Source organism: Anser anser, assembly GCF_964211835.1.
Source record: "Anser anser genome assembly, chromosome: 9".
In the NCBI taxonomy this organism is placed as follows: domain Eukaryota; kingdom Metazoa; phylum Chordata; class Aves; order Anseriformes; family Anatidae; genus Anser; species Anser anser.
In genome coordinates, this window is record NC_139729.1 from 20,882,979 (window position 1) to 20,897,757 (window position 14,779).

At 36.4% G+C, this 14,779-nt stretch overlaps 1 protein-coding gene across 1 annotated transcript in view; it reads right to left on the bottom strand.

The window, feature by feature from the left end:
• The window catches only part of LOC310904150 (uncharacterized protein), a 265,904-nt gene that overhangs the window by 250,152 nt on the left and 973 nt on the right, over window positions 1–14,779 (bottom strand). Inside the window, exons 2-3 of the mRNA XM_083848465.1 lie at window positions 9,779–9,850; window positions 5,419–5,491 (exon numbers count right to left, since the gene is read on the bottom strand). The gene's annotated coding sequence lies outside the window, so the exon portion shown is untranslated. The remainder of the gene's footprint in view (window positions 1–5,418; window positions 5,492–9,778; window positions 9,851–14,779) is intronic.

A 14,779-nucleotide genomic window follows, 5' to 3' on the forward strand; every position in this document is an offset into this window, starting at 1 on the left:
TGGCACGGTTTGGGTAGCGGCCTCTGTGAGGAGAGGCTGGCACGGCCTGCTCCATAATGGCCACGCCACATGGTGCCCCTGAGCCCGCCAGCCATGCCGGTGGCATTTCTGGGAACTCAAGCTTAAAAAGGGGCAAAATGGTGCCTGGCAGTGAGAAGTGAAGAAAAAAGGTGTGAGAAACAGCCCTGTGAGCACCTAGCTCAGGGAAGAAGGAGGGGGAGGAGGTGTTGTGGGTGCTGGAGCAGAGATTCCCCTGAGGAGACCATGGTGAAGCACGTGCCCACACTGTGGCCTGTGGAGGAGTGTGACAGAGCTGGTGACTGCTCCACGAACAAACTACAGCCTGTGGAAAGCCCACGCAGGAGCAGTTCTTGAAGGACTGCAGCCCTGGAAAGACCCACGCAGGGTAAAAGTGTGAGGAGAAGCAGGGTAAAAGCGTGAGGAAGAAGGAGCCATTAGCAAGCCTCCAATCTCCACTGAGCGTGCAATAGATGCTAAGTATTCTTAGCAGTACAGATTTAATAAATTTGCCAAGTGAAACTTTACCTAACCATTTTTTGTGTCCATGCCATCCTTTTGGTCACATTAAAGAATGACTACAGGTCTCTGACAAGCAATTAAAAATTCCCAATGAATATAAACTTATATAAATGATTGATAAGGAGCTGGTTAAATTCTTTATTTGTTGTGACACTAAACAATCTGCTGATTTTGTCACTGCATATAAAGCAGCAAAAACTTTTGAATTCAGTATCACATTAAAATCATTCAAAGGTACAGACCGAAAGTAGTTCTTAGGTATTTTTGTTGCAAAACTTACCTCACGTCCTAAAAAACATCAACCCCTGAATAGTTCAGTAGAATAAGCAAAGACAAATGAGGAAAAAATGGCGGGACCATTTCTGACAGATCAGAACAAATCAGAAAATTTTACCTCCCTGCCTAAGCGTGGCTCCCTGTGTTGTATAAACATTGCTGAGATAATCAATATTATTTTAAATTGTCTCAGTGGTTTTTTGTTTGTTTGTTTTGTTTGTTTGTTTTTTAGTCTGTGCAAAAGCATAACCTCAAAAGTATGCACTATAGCTAAAAAGTTTTGGCACTCTAGTTTGGACATATACCAAGAACATCTCCAATTAAGTAGGAAAATATTAAAGTATTCTGCTTGTTGGACACATAGGAAGTTTTAATAGTTCATATATATATATATTTAACTATAGCATTTAAGAAAATGCAGATATACTTACTAAGAATGGTCCACTGAATAGAAAATGGTTCTAAGCCTGGGCCCTATTCTCACATATCTCCATAAATCATATCTTGCCTTACAGAAGATAATTGCAGATCCACAAAATTATTTTAGGTTCACAACCCCGCAGTTATCATCTCTGTGATTTGAAAACAGCATTGTAGATCAGAGGTTTAAGCTTCCAAAATGCAGAGAAAAAGAGGGGTTCGCCCTTTATCAGAATATATTTCCAAAACAAAATAGTATTTTTGGTATTTACATGAAAGCACAAACATGGCTTGCATCCTGTTTTCTAGTTCATTATAGCACTAAAAATAAATGAGCAAAAGATCTTCCTTCTGAATATAGAAGCAGTTTGTCATACGCAGTTTATAACAGCCCCCTTATTCGAGAGAACCTTTTCACCATATGATTGTGTGTATTAGAACAATTAAATTCAGAATTCTCAGTATTTTCTTTAAATGAGCTGAACAGCTGTGAAAGGTGTTGGACTGACAGCTCTGATAAGTGAAGTCCTCTTTCTTCTGAATTGATACAGTACAGAGAACAGCAATGCAATTTTCGTTCACACTCTCCTGGGTATGTAATTTATCCCTGACCTTGAGAAGTGCCCGTTTAATCATTAGCCTCTCTACTGAAACTGCTAACAAGAAAGGCAACCATAGTGGTACAAGGCACCTGTTCATTAGGAAGTAGACTGAGAAAGAGCATCAGCTCATCTCAGCACAGAGCACCGTGCATTAAGAACTCTACTATGTGTGGTTGATCCTCCCCTCTGCAAGTAACACCGGTATTGTCAGTGATGTATTTTATACAGTTGCAGGCTCAGGGTCTCTTTTGTTGAAAGGACAGAAATTAAAAACTTATTCTGAAAGTTACAGCAGTTAAGGGACCTATGGCAAGAAATACCTGACCATTTAAGTATTTTTTATATTCAAACTGTCTGCATATGTGGCCATGAGCCACGAAGTTTTTCTCAGATGCATTTTCTAACTATTTATAAGACTGAAAAAGGTACTGGACATTTGGTTTTGTTTTCCTCTTTAAAAGTATATGGTACCGTTTCAGTGTTTGCTACAATATTTAGGAAAAAAATGATCCATACCCCAAGGCATCTGTGTTTTGCTGCACAATTGAAAAAATACCTTATTCGTTATAGAAAAAGAAAAAAGAGAGATGAAACAGATATGAACAAGTTACATGCAAATCTGTTGAACAGATTACTCTATTGTTCAACAACAATGCACAATTTTCATCTCAGATAAACAATTTCAGTATTAAGGACAACAGAATCTACATATGCTATAAATGGATGTTTAACAAGACATAATGAGTTAGATCTAGTCTTAAAATTCTCATCTGATGGTAATTGTCCTACAAGGAATAAGCATTAAATATTTCAGCCTATCTTCAATATTTTTCTCTCTATCAAGAGATAAAGATGAAGAGGCCAAATACTTTTATATGGTAGTGATGACAATAGAAGATGAGAAAGAAAGGGAGGCAGAAAAGTTACTTTTTAAAATATGAAGTTAAGTTTAAGACATCTATAATCTGGGAGACATTAACATGATGATATAAAACGTATATAAAGTGTCTATGCACATTATTAAAACATTTGCTTAACAAAGATATTTAGAAGTGAAAGCTAGTATAATTTGAATGTGCACAGGCAAAACAGAAGTAAAGGTTTTCTGGGTGCCATTTTGTAATCGTAGGTAAAATTCATACTCTATGTGACTGCAAAACAAAGAGCAGGCAATGCTTGCTCTGACAATCTCAATGGGATTTTTATTCATAGTCCTGTTGTGGATAATGTACTAAATAATTGTATTTGATATTCAGTGTCTCCTGCAAACTACCAGTGTTGGAATTTCCCTTCCTGAAAGCATGTATTTGATATGCGGACTGCTTTTTTTTTTTTTTTCTCCTCTCATTTATGTGTGTGTGGTTTTCCTTTTAACCCTCACCCCTTTTTAATTTAAATAAAACTCTGGAAAAAAAAAAAGAAACAGAAGATCAGAGGATGTGAAGATGCCATTCTGGGAACTAGCAAGCAGTCTCAACAGTAAAAGAAGCCAAGTGATCTTTCAAGTGGGCTATTACTGTAGTTGTGGGAGCAGAATAATGAAACTGAACAGAATAATTGGCCTAAATATCTGGTTAGAGGGCTGGTACAGAGAAAAGAGCATGAAAGGCTCTACTAAAACCACAGAAAGGTGGGTGTTCCTGCAATCAGCACAGAAAAAAAAAAGCATTGGAGAAGTCTGTAAACTAAAGAAGAGGGGGAGGGGAACCACTGGAAAGAAATACAAGCAGAGGAAAGAAAAAAAAAAAAAAAACCACCACACCACTAAATCTGAAAGTCTAAAGGAAAAGAAAGCACTTGATTGTATTTGCTGTCATTCCAAGGATGGCAGTTGGGAAACAGTAATTGGAGGTGCAGGATTAGGAGTTACACGCTATATAATAAGTATGGGTGGCTCCTGGCATACATGTAGGAACATATCTATGTATTTCAAAATAGGGACAAAGATACAAGTTGGCTGAATAGTCTTGTAAAATTAGATGTTCATAAAAGAGGAACTTCAGCTATCACTGCAATGAGAAAATAACACCCTCTAAACTGGTCATTTCCACCAGCTGAAGACTTAACAAACATCTTCGGAACAGGAAGGCAGTGAGGTCAGCTGTTAAGGAACAACACACACAGTCAAACCAACATTTTGTTACACTAAAAAAAGTCTGAAGACGCAAGATCCAGTTTAACCATACTATATACATGAAAGATTAAACTACAAGCATTTTCCATCCTTACTATGTGCTTCTGAAATTAACTCTGCAAGTTACCATAAACGGTCCAAAACCAAATATATCCCATTTGCAGTTCTGATGACAGAAACACACAATGCAGTTGATATTCCTGTGGTTAATGAATGATGATAATGACAGTAGCAATAGATGATAATTACAATGACAACATCATACTTTCAAAAAACTACAGCAAGGTACTTTCTGTGCAATTAGCATTCCAAATTTTAAGTGACATGGCAGAAAATAAGTGGCTTTTCATTGGCTGATTTGTATTACAGCTCCTTAAATAATACACAGATCTAGACCCATTAGAGTCTTAGAGTCTTCATAAATGCAAGGAGCACGATAGTGCTAAAGATGTCAGTATAGAGAAAAGTGACACCCCCAGCCCCTCCAAACAGGAAAACTACTGTAAGATTTAAACATTTCCTAATGAGTCAGTGGAACCTTAAATAGCTGTTAATTTAAACTTCAAAATGTCCAGATGATACTTTTAATACTAACCCATATGTAAACAGCTAAATGAAACTACATACAGGAAACATTAACAAACAAAATGATGTGTTAACATCATCAATGTACTGAGAAGGAACAATATTTCTTATGTAAAGATGCCAAATATACAGCAAGAGGTATTAGTAGATATTGTTTCAGTCTTTCAATAAAAGATATCACCTCTTTCTATGAAAAACTTGCTTCACTTATATCGATAGATGATCACAGCTACAACAACAGTACTAGTAGATTAAAATAAGCGAGTGACCAAGCAGCCTTCTCTTGGTAAACAGTCAAAGCTAAGCACTCAACACAAAGTATAAACCTTCTTTTTAAATACATGCAATAAAAAAAACATATAAATAAAAAGCTCCTGCTCTGCAGCCATTTAAAAATCTCTCTTCACAGCTCTTCTGAGCTGCTAACTGCAAAATGCACAATTGCACCCAAGCTAAGAACAAAGTGGACTTGGATCTCATAGTACCTCATGCAACTCACTTCACATATGAGAACAGATGCAATGAAAAATGAAACTGAAAGGAAAATTCATGCAAGACCATTTTTGTTTCTCATCACTTTTATGTCACTACAAATGCAAGGCAGAACAGTGAGTAGAGATCCTTAGTGACAGCTGCGCAACATCACTTTTGTCTCTTAACTATAGCTTCAGTAATAATTACACAGTTAATTTTCTCAGAGATGTGTCTTCTATTAAACAATTGCATTTATTTAGGAACAATCAGAAATAATAGAAATAACATCCAGATCTCTCTATTTGATCTCTTTCAGTTTCCACATGACTAACTCACTCCTGTACATTAAAAAGAACACGCAGAAGGGACAAGACCACTGGAACAAACCACTACGATTCGATGATCTGAGTTTTCAGATGAACACACTTCAGCTGCTTCTAATGATTTTGCCCGTAGTAATCTATCATGGAAAAACAAACAAACAAAAAACAACACATCACCACACAAAAGTCTCAATTTCTAACAATTTTCAATATCAACTATTAAACAGTGCTTCAGCTTGCAAGCAATTTATTTGTACAGAGAATACCCAGTGAAAAGCCTACCAGATAAAACTAATAAATAAGTTTTATGTCAGAAATTTTCCAATAGCGACACTCAGGCTTTTATAAATACCTATCACTCCTTTTATCACTCCTTTTATTGCAGTGGCCTCTAGATTTTTATATGAGTTCAGGACTAGTCAAAAACAAACAAACAAAAAAGTAACCTGGTGGTGAACTGGAAATGTAATGAGTGTGTTTCCTTTTTTACGCATGGATAGCAAAACACGTTTTCTTTATTCCTTACAAACACATGGTTTCATGGAAGTGGCAAGCTGACATTGCATGGTACTCTCCTACATGCCATTAACTAACACATTAGTGATTTAATTTTTTTTTCAAATCAATAAAAGTCCTCCCTATTTCATATGACAGTGCATTTACTTCCCCGAGAAGTGATACTTTCACATTGACTAAATAAATACAAAAAAAAAATGTATTCCAAAATGTAATTACAAGATTCCTTAGTCCTGAAACCAAACATTTTTAGAAAAGGATCATTCTTTCTGGAATGCAAGGATTAGTGGCAGTGATAAAATCACCAGGTTTTAAAATGGCCATGTCAGTAATTTATATGTACTCTATATAACTCTTGCATTTGTTCAGCCACCTCCACCCTCTTACATGCATCCTTCACATTACTATATTCACAACATCCTGAGGAAACTGCTACTTCCCTATTTTCATACAGGGAAACTATGGAACAAAAAAAAAAAAAGAAAAAGAGAGAGAGAGAAATCCCAGCTCCATTGGGATCAGTGGCACAACTATCTGGTTTACATGGAACAAGAACTCCACCTGAGCTGTTCAAGGTCATACACAAATTTGTGGTACGGCAAAGAACTGAGTGTCATCCAGAGTACCCAGCACACATACCAGGAAATGAGCTAAGCCCCTTTTTTCATAGTTAATAGCTCCCCTAAAAAAGCCCTTCTGGTGAAATGTTCAGCTTAGAAGGCTGAATGGAAAAAAAATATGGTTATTTGGCAGAGAAGAGACACAACCAACCAACAGCAACAACAGCCCTGTAGCTCTACGGACTGCATACCCTACTGTATGATTTCTCTTGTTAAGAGGGCGAGTCTACTTAATTCCCCTCTAGCACTACTGAGAGCTATGACTGATAAAGCAGTTTAGAGAAAAGAGCTCTGCATAAAAGTAATTACAGGAGCAGAGTGAGGAGATGGAACTGGTACTGTATTTGCTTCATTTTTCCAGTGTAGCTAATTAATAGTCCACTTCATAAAAGTTAAGGTGAAAGCATGGTAGGGAATAATTGTAAGAAGTGACAAAATAATTAATAGGAGTACATTCAGAATGCTGATTAATGGGTCTTTGAATTACTGTTTGTTGCTTGAATTTCAAACCATCTTAGAAATTGCTAAATCCCAGAAAATTGAAACCTGATGGTACTAAGACTGCACATCAGTATGACACCAGATAACATAGACTTAATCTAAAAATTTCCAATTTACCTCAGTGGAGTTTGCATTAAGGGCTGTATGCCCTAAGGCAACAGTAAGACCAATAGCATGTGAAAGTTTAACTCTGTAGAAGGGTGATGGGACCTGCATAAACTGATACTTCTACAGAGCCACGCTATCTTTAGTCATTCCCTTTCTAACCAAACCAATTACTTTTGAAATTCCAAGTATGCATAAATGAGATGCTTGTTATTTTATTATTATTTTTTTTAACAGAGATCTTTGGAACATCAGGTTGCAACGTCACTCATGGAATTTCAGACCAGGAGAGACCAGTACCATTGTCTGGTCTGACCTCCTGCATTACAAAGTCAGCAGAGATTCACCAAGTGCACAATACTGCAGGTTAACACCTAGCCTATGGCTTGCTACTGGGCTTACACATAAAAAGAAGCAAAACCAAGATGTGTAGTTATAGAAAAGATTCTAGCATTCATTAACATCTCTTTATACTTATACAGATACATGGGAAAAAAAGAAATCCCAGATAGAAAGTGGTAGAGCACTTACTTTGTAATTTACTAGCTTCTTACATAAGTACAGGGCTGGAGAGGAGTCTGAAAAAACTGGAAAATGTTTCGTAGTACTGTCATATATCATTGAAGAATAGGGCATTGTACATAATTCATCTGAATGAAAGAACTGGGGAGTCTTTTGGTAGCAGGGATTAAGCATAAAGGGACAAGGATTGGCCTTTATCTTTTGGGGGGAAAAATCCAGAGATCAGCAGTGACTGCAGAATCTCAGGATTCTTGAAGGGCTTCTGCTGCTTTAGAAATTTTGAAGATAAAGTGTATTGACTCATTACTTAATATACCAAAAAAAACCAACCCACATCAGGAAGAGTTATGTAATTGTTGCCTAGTACCTCTCCTAAAAGAACAATTCATTATGATATTTCAAGCACAGATGTTTTCACTGTTAGCATTAGAGATGCATATATATATGCATCTGTGCATCAAAAGGAATGTTTCAACGAAAAGTATAACTTAGTCTCAGGCAAAGTGTTATTAAGATTCAGATTACAAATAAGAACATCTCTGCTAATTTACTGCAATATCCTAAACTGGAACATAAATGAGATGTTCAAATACTTTTAAAAATTAATACAGTTCCACCCAGCTAAAGCCATCAATGTCCATTCATCAAACATCAGTTCTCATCCACCATCACAAAGCAGTTTTATCTTCCTGAGCCTTCAAAAGCTACTAGCAATAAAAATCATCCTTGTAAACAAAAAGGGAGAACTTCCTCAACCAACTATTTTGGAGGGATGACTTAGTTTTGTATCTTTTAGTGCAAAAATCATATAACACTTTTACAGGCTCAGCAGAGGATGTAGGAAGTTGCTCTGAAGAGCCATCAGCCAAACCCATCTCTTGGCAAAGCCTTTCAGTTGCATGCCACTAGAGCAGGGAATTTGGCCCAGATTTCTGCTTATCTTAACATTCAAGGTTTCCCTAACTCACCAGCTTCCTTATCATAAGAACACCTGTGAGGTTTTTTTCCACAATTATCATGGAAGTGATACTTTCAGCTTATGTTCAGACAGTATTTCTACATTTCCGGGGGGGGGTGGGGGGGGGGGGGGAAGGTACTTAATGCAAAAAGACAGGTACTTCAGCTGTAGACCAATATAGGCAACATGTTGCTTTGCATTTACTTGGGCCAAAACATAAACGGCATAGGCAAAACGTTCTCTGACTGGGAAGTTACAGAAGCGTTAGAGCAGGGATATTTAAAGGTGTCTGAGGAACATCAGTGACTCCATCCACACCACAGTTAAAATTCCAAGAACTCCATTATTGCAAAGGTGAGCTGTACTGTTGGAGGCAAATAAGGTTTTTGGATGTTCTCCTCTATTGCACATTTATTGGTATGGAATCCTCCTGTTTTGGGGTGGGAGGATCTGTCTTCTATTGGAAAAGCCTACGTTACACATTTATTTCAAGTAACGATAAGGATTGGTTTTCATGCTTCCTGACAACACTTCCTCCTTTCTAGTCAATTCAAGCATCAGTTAAAAGCACCCTCTCATTTTCAAAGCTCTTCACTTATTTTTTTTTTTCCACTGACTTAATCAGCTGATCCCAAACTGTTCCTCCCAGTTTTAGCGAATCTTATTAAAGCCCCTGCAAGGAATTTTTCCATCCTTGACTACTCTTCTGCACTTTCTTCCTTTTCAAACTACTTGGTTGCATCTCTGCTTCACTGACTCCATAATTAGAAATCTTATCTGAAAATAATTCTTCTCTTGCCTAATATATTTTTAACCTCTGTTAGAGAGGATATTGATTTACTGACCACTATGCATAATTCTCTTTCCTGCTGCATTTAACTCTCATATGTTCTGGAATCCAGTAGATTTAAAAAAAAAATAATGAAAAAAATGCCATGAAGAATAAGAATGTGACATTCATACACATGGGTTGTGGGAGTTATGCAGATTACTAATGAAAGAACAAGATTTCAGGAGAACTATTGGTAGTTATAGAGAAGCATTAAGGCACTTAAGACCACAAGTCTCCACTGGACCTCAGCCAGATTTGTATTTCTAACAGTCTTTGGTAAAGTTTTGTTTTGTTTTAAATACTGCTACTGTGCAACCAGCACTTCATCATTGTAGACTTTTCCACAAAATTCACCATTAAGGTTCAGTACCTTGAAGTAAAAGAGAGTCTCACAAGTAGATGCCCACAATAGAAACTCAGGACATTTACACTAAAAAATATTCTGAAAAGAAAAAAAAGAACCTTCTGAATATATTGAAGTTCATAATTACAGACAACAACAAAACATTAATTCTGACCATATAGTAACGCTGTCTTCCCATCTTCCCTTTTATCCCTTTCATAATATAGTTGTAGTGTTATTTTGTACATCGAGGTAATTTTGGTTTGCCTTTCTTTTATTTTAAAACTGCTCCAAGCAGGGGCTCCAAATACCCTCTAAAACTCAAAGACACTTAAAAGCATACTCCTTATGGGTGACACTTTGGATTACTTTTCAAATCATAAAGCAGAATTTCATAACTGCTTTTACACACACATTGAACACTCTTACAAACCACCTAACTATCCACTTCCCATAATATTACCTCTTCTAACTATACAAGATCATCTGTAGAGTCTCCGCATAAACAGTTTAGGTGTATCTCACTGCACCTCTCTCTAGCCCTTTTGACCTTACCCTACAGCCTTTGCCACGAGCAATTCCAGTGGCTTCTATTCATTTCCAACTAAGACTCAAGTGTAATGCTTTCATACAACACAAAGTTTTTCTTTTCAAAGCCAGCTATGGGAAATATTAATCCATATTCCACCTAAGTTTCCATCTGGAGAGTGCCAAATGTCATGGATTTGGCAGTCTCGCATACACAAGAGCATATTAGCTTGGCATTTAATTTTATGTGCTTAAATGCATAAATATATATGGGTACACATTTAGTCATCTGTTTCCCTCCTTTAATGCAGACTATGATTTCATGAGATGAAAGAAGAAAATTCTCCTTTCTGCTGACTCTGGAAAGCCATTGGAGATCCAGTCCAATGGTTAAGTGATGCTGAAGAAAAATTGGCTGCTTGTCTCTGTTTTGCATGGTACTAAATATTACATCCATGTGCACCACTCAAAGGACTCAAAATTTCATCTCTGGATTAAAAAGAAGTAGAAGAGCTTACAACCTCTGCCGCTTTTGGAGCTTTCCTACTATGACAAGACTGAGAGTGAGGATAGTTAGTGTTCAGACCCACTAGTCAAGTGAATAAGCACCACCACCTCACACCACTAAGCACATCAGGGGAAACCATTTTCAAGACAAAGAGGTAACTAATGTTGTTAAACCAAAACCAAAACCACCACCAACAACAACAACCCAAACCAAACCACAGCGAGCATAATCCCTAATTAAAGATAATAATCCCTAATTAAATCCCTAATTAACCATGGAAGGAATACATATAACATTTCACAAGAAAGTTCTGGAGATCCTTTATTTTCCCTTTTAGGTGTTGAATTCCACTCACCAAACATGGTTCTATCAAGATCTAAGGATTCTTGATGGTCTCTTTCACCCTCTTGCTCAGAAGAAATAGCTGGACTGGAATTAATTCAATCAAAATTGTTTTGCATTTCTAGCAATGCAGAGAACCATGCAAATATTGTGATTTGTTACTTACCCCTAGTAACATGCACAGCTGATAACAGAACATGACACTAAACTGGAGACTGACAAAGCACATTACTTTTTCCAATGCCAAGTCAGGTACCAAAGCAGACCAGGAGGCTGGGAGCGGTGCAGATATGCTCCTTGCAACTCAAAATCTTTTTTAGTAGATTTTTTTTCAGTTTCTCAAACCATCCATTTTTGCCAAACAATAATTTTGCAGGTCCAAACTTAAAATAATGTTCTTATCAGCACAGTTTCCATTCTGAGCACAATCACTGGTCTTATTTTTTTTTTTTATTCCACATATATGGGTTGCATACAATTATATCTCTACAAGATATTACAGTGTATGGCAGCTAATAATGCTACATCCAAATACAGTGTAGAGTTGCATTCTAAATCATTACAATAAGATCACACATGTCAAAGTTAAAAAAAATAATTTATATTTCCCAAATCAATTGCAACTGAAAATAATAGTAATTCAGCAACGAACACAATTGTTTGGCTAATATCATGTAGAAATTTCAATACTTATTAGTCCTGAACAGAATTTTATAAAGCAACTGTTGTCCATTTGCCCATCCCCCTTTTTATACTCTAGTACTCAGATTGAGAGACAACAGTAAAAATTATTTGTCATATTTCTGTTGCCGTAATACAGATAATCCACTAGTTCTCTTCATGAACTGCAGAAACAAAAGCAAACACCTTCCCATGCTACACACTAGCGTGTATTTTTACCATCTCGAGCAAATGCATGTTTGATAACATAAGGCTTTCAGTAGAGTCGCAGGGCAATATTTCTCAGTGCCATTTGATGGTGAGTTTGATCCTGGCTAGTTACGGTGAAATATAATCTGAAATAGAGGTTTAGAACCGTGGCATATTTTTAACTTCCTGACATATGCAGCATAGTCTGCTATTGAGGAATTTTTCTCTTGCCAAAGTGATGAGCAGACAAGGCAACACTAATGCTACTCCACGCTTTGCTCAGTGGGAGGTAATGCAAAATCAGTGCACTAGCAAATATTATATTAATAGCCTGGCAGCAGTGCTTCTTTCCCTTCCCTTCCCCCAAACCTCTGATTCAGAGTTGAAAAGTGGAAACCTACAGGACAGACTACATTTTTCTTCAAGCAAAAGGAATCAAGAGAAATCATTTGGTAAGTGATAACTAGGAAAAGAGAATTTGCTAAAAATGCCCTGGTCCGATGACAAACAACTGACAGCCATATTCAGCACATTGCAGAGCATCTGCAACCAGTGATACAACCTGCTATATCAGCACAGGACTGAATTCAGCTCTCAGTCGTACCGATGTCACCGAGGGTTCTCTACATTTATTTAGAGGTGGTGTTTCTCTGCGATGATATCAACATATTAGTTCTTTGATGCTGCACTTATTCTGATGCATTTATTAAGCATGGACATATTTAACATCAAATACACACAACCCAAAGTCATCTATACTTACAGACACAGGAAACATGGTAAATTAATTTCCCTGATTAGAAAAGCTACAATTTTAAAGCTTCAGTTTCTACGATAAAATACTGCTGCAAAAGACACATACATTTTAATTGCTCTATAATGGAAGAATGAAGTGTTGCACAGATCGATTATGTAGGTATAGGAATTTAATTGCTTAAGATACCTTCAAAGATTTTTAATTTGTGATAATTCTTCATTTTCAAACAAAAATATGTCTATAACACTAAAAAGGGAAATCCTTAACATAGATTGTCTTTGGCTTGAAAGCCTGCATTACAGAGACAACACCAAACAAATTAAAAGTAAATATTTTATAGCACACAGAGCTCCAGAGTTCACAGCAAAATCACTTCTCTTTCTATAAACATTGGTGGTGGACTGCAGCCCACTAACAGGCAAGCCTGAACTCAAACTGAACTAGAAATCACTAATTTGATCCTGCAGGCTGTATAACACCAGCGGTATGACAAAACAATCCCTTTAGCCATAGTATGAGCAGATTCTCTTTTTATTGAAAATGAACACTGGCGTGGCACGTGCAATATATGTGCTCCCCCAGGAGAGGAGACAATGCAAAACAGCAAGAGTTTGAATGCAAAAATATTCAAAACACTTTTTCTGTGTACCTCCTTTATAGAAACTAATGCATATAAGGAGGCTGACTGATTACTGAGAAAGTAAAATGTGGTTGGTATATGTCCAGTTATGCAAAGGAAAATGGGAAGAAAACACCTGCAGATAACAGTCTCTAAAGCCAACTGACCCAGCACATTTATTAGGATTTATATCACATATGGTTTGTATGTACTTTCTTTCACTAACTTCTGTTAAAACATTTGCTCACTTAGCCTACCTGTAGCTGAAGAAGCTTGTACCTTCCCTAGATTTGGTACTTTAATTGGTACTTTAATTCAAGATAATCTTCACTTGCACAATGATTGGGGGGGGGGGGGGGGCGGAAGGAAGAGGCTGTCAGCACACTTGCATATTCACATTACATTTATAGTAAATAGGAATTAAAAAAAAACACAACACCTCAGGAAGCAGTAGAACATCATGATGTAATTCTAATCAGAAAAGAAAATATATCATTACTGATGTTTAACCTAATAATCAGTACATTTCTGCCTCCCTCAATCAATAAAAAGATCAAAATTCTTTTAAGATTCCTCCAGTTTTATGTCCAATTGTAAAGATATACGTGGTCCCCAAATGTCTGCGTGTTTGTGTGTATGTGTGTTCCTGTGTATGAGTGTATTAAAAAGAAAGTATTTTATCACCTATAAACTTGAGAGATTTACAGTAATGTTTAACTGAATAAATTTTGAATACCAAGAGTTAGAGGTTTTTAAAGCCGTGTCATCTCACTGCTCTTCAAAACCATAATTCTCTTCTGACTTCTAAAATTTTATGACTAGTAAAAATGCAAAAGTTATGTTTCTACTAGTTTAAGATACACGAACTTGTGTGCATTTTTCTTCTATCTGTAAATAGAGCAATTAAAAATACAGTGGTGACTCAGTGACATGTCATCTATGGATGCTTACATACATGTAATGTTTCTGTTTCGTATATGCCCAAATCTTAATTTTCCCTAACTCGTCTAATTAAGGTAAAATCTTTATTTTTAATAGTATTGATCTAATACAGATTCAATTAGAATATTTATAAAATGAAATCAGAATATCCAATTAAAAAAATGGAAGCATTATATACATCTCTGAAACAACATATTTGTCTGTTGCATTATTTTACCTTCATGATCTGTGTTCATCTCATCCGTATCTACCATAAGGGAAGTGGCTTCCTTTTCGTGAAAGTAAGACTAAATAAAATCTGCTAAAAGCTACCTTTTTAAACAAAGAACTACCATAAAGTTATTACAGAATAAATTTAAACTCCATACTGATGTCAACTGGATTATTTTTTCTTTTTTTTCTTTCTTTTTTTTTTTATTAAGTGTTCCAAAATATTGTAATTTGTCTTCCAAATAATATATG